The sequence below is a fragment of the Zea mays genome, chromosome 2, assembly GCF_902167145.1.
Source record: "Zea mays cultivar B73 chromosome 2, Zm-B73-REFERENCE-NAM-5.0, whole genome shotgun sequence".
Taxonomy (NCBI): Eukaryota; Viridiplantae; Streptophyta; class Magnoliopsida; order Poales; family Poaceae; genus Zea; species Zea mays.
The window spans coordinates 84,046,284-84,052,607 of NC_050097.1; positions in this window are offsets into that span (position 1 = coordinate 84,046,284).

The following is a 6,324-nucleotide window of genomic DNA, read 5'->3' on the forward strand; positions in this document are numbered from 1 at the left end:
GTTCCCCCTCACCCCTGCCCCGGCGGCGCGGTGCCCTGCCCCCGACCCGTGCGCGCGCGGCCCCTGCGGGCGCGACCTCCGACGGCGGCGCTTAGCTGCATGGCGCGGCCGACCGACCGGCCATTGGACGCGGCTCTCCCTGGCCCCCACGCGACCCCTCCCAGGCGCGGCCCCCGCCCGCGAGCGCGTGTGTCCTGCGCGGCGTGGCCGGCCCTCTAGCGGCGGTCGAGCTCCCCCTCCCCTGCGCAGCCCCCATGGCCATGGAGTTCCTACGTGAGGAAGAAGAGAGAAAGGAAGAAGATGACAATCTCGTAATTTAGTACGCGCGAATTACAGTATAGTTTAAAACAGTTATAACTTTTACGTTTTAAAATCGATTCGATCCATTTAAGTTGCGTTAAATTCGTATTAAAATTATCTTAATTTAGAAATATTTATCCCACTGCTGCACATTTTATTTAATTTATTTAAACGTTTGTTTAACCAATGGCTACTGGAACAACAATTCAATTTTAAAATCTAATTTAGGAATTCGATTTGCGCATTTATAATTAGTCACCAATATGATGAACCTTAACTGAAATATTACTTACTAATAATTGTTTAGTGTAATCATGCTGTCATTTATTTATTAGTTTCGCATGTAGGTCCTCGCGTACCGTGCGCGTGTGCTGTTTCGCGTGCGTCGTCATGTGTCGTTCGCGAATGTCGCGTGTGTTGTTCGCATGCGTTGTTGCGCGCCGTTCGCGTGTGTCGCACGCCTTGCCGCGAGCCGTTTGCGCGTATCGCGCGTTGTCCGCACGCGAGATTAAACTATTCGTTATAATTACTCATGTGAGTTAATTAGTTATTTATTTAATCATTCACAATTAAAACAGTAAGTGTTGGGTACTTGTTCTCAAATGCTATGAGATAAGAACAAGGCAACACAGAAAATGTTAAACGGTAAAGTCCTTCGTCCTTCGAAGCATTATTTCCCTTAGGATATAATGATTTTCGGACGAAGGTTATGAAGGGCGCACCTTCATAAATACATCATACGATGATGAAGAATGAATCATATGAAATATGAAGGATAACATAGACAATTATATATTATTATCAACTTATTTTTGCATTATTATTATGAAGAAATAGAAATGACATCAAATTACAAGTGTACCTTCGGCTTGGAAGGATATGAAAGTACAAGTATGACGCAAAAGCAAATGCCAAGTCAGCGTGAACAGTACGGGGGTACTGTTCACCTATTTATAGGCACGGGACACAGCCCATATAAAATTACATTCATGCCCTTTACATTTGGTAGTAATTCTATAGTAATCCACCGAGGTCTGAATAGCCTTTTCATCTTTAAGTCGGTTTCCTTTTCTGCTACCACGCCGAAGCTTTCCCGCTCACATCTTCGGCGCTGTATCAACCTTCGTATTATTTTGGGCTTCTCCTACTGTGATATCGACTCGAGTCCGAAGATACCTGTTCACACATTATACTCCAGAAACACTGTTAAATCATGTTTTTGAGGACCTTCGGAAGCCGAAGGCCCCCAACAGTAGCCCCTCGCAATATTAATTTGTTAAAATAATAAATTTAGATTGGGACATGGACGAAGGCTTTAAGCCGAAGGTCCGAAAAAACACCTTCCCTTTGCTAGAATAGCAACATTCACTGACAGGCGGGGTCTTTCAATTTTCAACGCACTGGGTGTATAAATAAGGGCATACCGTGAGCTCATTTGGTACGCTTTTTTTGCCATCTGCTCTCGATCACTCAATTTTTAGCTCTTGCGCACCAAGATTTGCTTGGCTTTTTAAGTTTTGAAGCTTCGGCGTTGAAAACAGTTTTTTAGTGTTTCCGAAGATGTCTGAAGATAAGAAGGCTGCTGCCGAGATGAAGCTGAGTCTCTCTGAAGAGAAGAATCTGGGGTTTCTTATAGCAATGTCGAAGACCAATACAGAAAAAATCACCAAAGAGATTTTAGAAGGTTTGTCTGAAGATACTGATGACAGCGACAGTTATGATGTGGATAGTGGTGGTGAAGACTCCGAAGATCGCCCTTGGCGACCAAGCCATGCGGTTTTCGGCAAATTAAGTATCAAAGAAAATCATCTTGTCAACATGAGAGGAAGATATTTCTGGGACTTGTCCGTTGTGAGGGCCGACGAAGGAGAAAAGACTTGTCCGAACCCTGCAGAAAATGAAGTTGTAGTGTACCGAAGCTTTTTGAAAGCTGGACTTCGATTTCCTCTGAGCAACTTTGTCGTAGAGGTGCTGAAAATATTTGAAGTATATCTTCACCAACTTACCCCCGAAGCAATCATAAGGCTGAATATCTTCGTGTGGGCCGTGAGAAGCCAAGGTCTGGAACCTGATGCAAAAAGTTTCTGCAACATACACGAATTATCATACGAGACAAAACCTTGGGGTAAGGAACAGTATCACAATAATTTTGGCTGCTACAGTTTCGTTTCTCGGTCTGGGTCAAGCTGTCCCGTGCCAACCTTTCGGAAGAGATGGCCCGGCGACTGGATGACAGAATGGTTTTATGTGAAGAATGACCTGAAAACACGGGAAAATATTAAAGGTATAATTATGCGCCCTATTTGGCAAAGCTTGGGCCTGCGGAGGCCGAAGGTTGAAATGAATGAAGCTACCGAAGAATGCCAGAGAGCCTTCGGAGTTATTTGTTCTTTTATTGGAACGAGAGATTTGGTCCAAGAGCATATTGCCTTCAGAGTATGGCCGCTCGCGGAAAAATGGGAAATGCCGCAAGAGACCATAAAGGAGGCTAACGAAGGTGGACTTATCAGGCTGAAGTATACTTTCAAGTTCGGAGATAAATTCGTTGAGCCAGATGATGACCGGCTAAAAAGCATTGAAAATTTAAGTGATGAACTACTTGGGGCTTACTCGAAGGCTGAAGATACTGCATTGTCAGCAGCCTTCAGAGGCCGAAAGAAGAAAAGACTGAACCGCGTGTTTGACGCAATCGGGTTCGTCTACCCTGACTATCGTTATCCCATTCGAGGGCAGAAAAGAAAAGGCACGACCTCTGCGAAAGAAGAAGCTGCAGCTGCTCCTAGTGAGCCAGCACCGAAAAGAAAAAGGATAAAGGTTCTCACACATCGGCCACGCTATATTGAACCAGCCTCGGTGCCTGAGTTCACCGGAGAGACCTCTTCGGCCACCGAGGCTGAACATCCAACCTTGCTGCCAGAAGTCGTAGAAATGGCCGAAGCGCCAACAAGAACAGAATTGGAAGAACCAAAGATTTTGTTATCAGAAACCAAAGAGATGGCCGAAGCGCCGTCGACAGAAAAAATGGAAGAAGCAAAAGGATCAACCGAGGGATCAAAGATATCAGAAGTTTTAAGTCCTTCAGCAAATGTTGAGACAATAAAAAACCAAAAGGGGCCAGCGGTAACTCCAAAAAGAAAAAGAATGGCCAATGTGCTAGATGTTCTGGAGACAATTAAGTCCTCAAGCACAACTCCGAAGAAGACTGTTGAAACTTCCGAAGCGAAAACTGAGATTTTTGATACTAAGGCTCCAGAGCAAGAAACTGAGGCTGAAGCTGGGCCCTCAGAGCCCACGAAGGTAAAATCCTTGGAAACCGAGGAAGAAAAAATGACGGAGCCAATTCTTGTTGAAGAAATCAGTGTTATTGCCCCCGAAGCATCCCCCAAAGTCCTTGATTATATTGTTCGACATGTTTCGGGGAGAAAATTATCAGAAAAAGAAAAGCAAGAGGCCCAGCTTTACGCCCAAAAACTGAAGTATCCAAAGGGGGCGTTAATATTCAACGGCAGCGGAGAAGAAGACTTCCTGTATTGTCTCCCTGACAGCAAGGAGATTTCTGTCTGTCGGGAGATGAGCAAGAGCTTCGGATTCCCAACACTAGAAGACGGGCTCTCGGTGCTGTCGAAAAACGAACTGGCCGACAGCCTGACATACAATAGCTTAAAGGTGCAAAAAATGAGATCTTTGTATTTTTTCTTGAGACCAAAATTTTTCGTTTGCTTAAATTTATTGACGCACACACATTTTTCTTCGCAGGGCCTTATACTTAGCAATGCCCTCAGGGCCCAAAAAGATGCCGAAGACGAAGGATGCGCTATAGCCCTGAGCAACCTTCATTCCGAAGTAATTGAACTAAGGAACGAAGGTCTCGAAAAAGATAAAATATTACATTCATTGATAAATAGAATAAAAGAAGACGAAGCTATTTTTAAAGGTCAAGCTGAGGCTCAGAAGCGTGAAATTGAAGATCTTCGAAAACAACTGGTCAGAGCTAAAGAGGAACGCATACTTGAAGAAACGAAGCGAGAACTTAGCGACCAATGGGCAAATCATTTAGAAGGAACTGTTGAAGAGCTTCGTTCGTCCAAGAAAAGATGCTATGATAAATCTATGGAGTGTGTTAAGAAGATGAAAGCTAGCTTCGCCAGCGTCGGTGCATTCTCAAGCGAAGAAAACTTTACAAGAGGCAACCCCGAAGGTCCCATCGAATGGATCAATCACGAAGCTGAGGCCTTTGAGGAAATTTTAAATAGCCGCGGAGACATATGTGCTTTCTCGGGTGCCAGGGGGATTGCCACCATTTTGGAGAAAAAGGGCTGCGAGCATGTAAAGATTTTAGCGCAATCCGAAGCTGCCTTGCCCTTCGAAGATGCAAAAGATCCTTCAGCCGAAGCTAGCATGGTTGGTGGAAAATTTTTCACCGATGTCTGGGATAATGGTGGTCGAGAAATGGCCCGAGAAATTATCCAAAAAAGCGAAAAGGGTATTCACGATGCTAGAAAAGTAGCAGAGGCTGCTGAGAAAAGCGCAGAGCCCGAAGGGCAAATAGGTATTAACTAATGGTTTTTATTGTGTTGTCATTTTTGGTTTTAAACTTCGTTCGCAATTTGTAATAGCAATGTAGTCGTATCCTGTCCTCCTTCAGATCCTACTAAAGCGTCTCCGGGCCCTCACCCGAAAGAAGACGACGAAATTAAAAAGATGGCTGAAGCTATCATGGATGAAGTTGTTAATCGGCTCCTGAACGAAGCTGCGGAAGTTGTACTTAGAGAAGATTAAGTGCTATTGTAAAAACTTCTGAAATGTAATACGTGTAACATCTTGTAATCCTGAATATAATATACTTGTTTTTATGGTTCAATTCTTTACGATGCATGAAATTTTAATACGTACCGTTTTTGAGTCTTCGACGAAAAAAACACCTTCCCTTCTTTTCATGCTTCGTAAAGAAAAATTATAACAATATCTGTAGTGTTCTGATGAAGAATATCCAAGCTTCGTGAAGATATTTTCTGAAGCTACACTTCCGAAGATCAATAGTGTATCCCCTTCTTGTGCCATATGCAGCATGATGTATGATGCTTATGCCATGCGAAATGATGTGATGATGTTATGCTATGTAAGATGGTATTTATTCCGAAGATACACGCACATCCCTGTAATAAAACACATAATCTTTTTAAATCAGCGTTGACTTTTCGCTGTAAGCCTCCCTTAGGAGCTTCTTCGCCTTTTACTTCAGCGGAATCAGCGTTTATTTTTCGCTGTAAGCCTCCCTTGGGAGCTTCTTCGCCTTTTACTTTCGGCGGTATTCGCGTTGACTTTTCGCGCTTCGCCTTTTACTTAGGCGGTATCAGCGTTGACTTTTCGCTGTAAGCTCTGCATTCCTTTTGGAACGACTTTGGAGCAGAAAACTTACACTGCGCTCCCTTTGGAACGGCTTTTTGTAGCTTCAGCAAACTTACTCTGCGTTCCTTAGAACGACTTTTTGTTGCTTCGAAGAATTCATACCGAGTCTTTTTAAAATAATTTTCTGATAATTCGAAGGTCCTCCTTGCTATTGCAAATCTTCAAGCTCCGACAACTTAAACCTGTGGAGAAGATATATTTTCCTTATGGCAGACAACAAAACTATTACTTGAAATTTAAAAAGTGTCCTTTATTACACAGAAAATAAGACTGAAATGAAGAAAACTGTTATCAAAATAGGATATTTGTCAATAGATGTGCTTCGACTCTGGCACAGTGCTATTGACTGTGCGAGCTTCGGATTGTTCTCTGAAGTCCCTTTGGTGTGGAGCATATTGGCTCCCTTCTGGCTGTTGGCCTTGTTGCAGCGGTGGTGGAGGCGGAGGCTGTTGCCAGGAAGCTTGAGGTTGACTCGCCGAAGCAACAGAAACTGCAGGGTGGTTGCCTACATATTCTGGGATGTAAGGCGAATGATACGAAGCAGTGTGCATGACCTGCTTCGGCTGAGCCTGTTGTGCTGCAGCTTCGGCTATTTCCTTTTGCTTCTGGATGGTA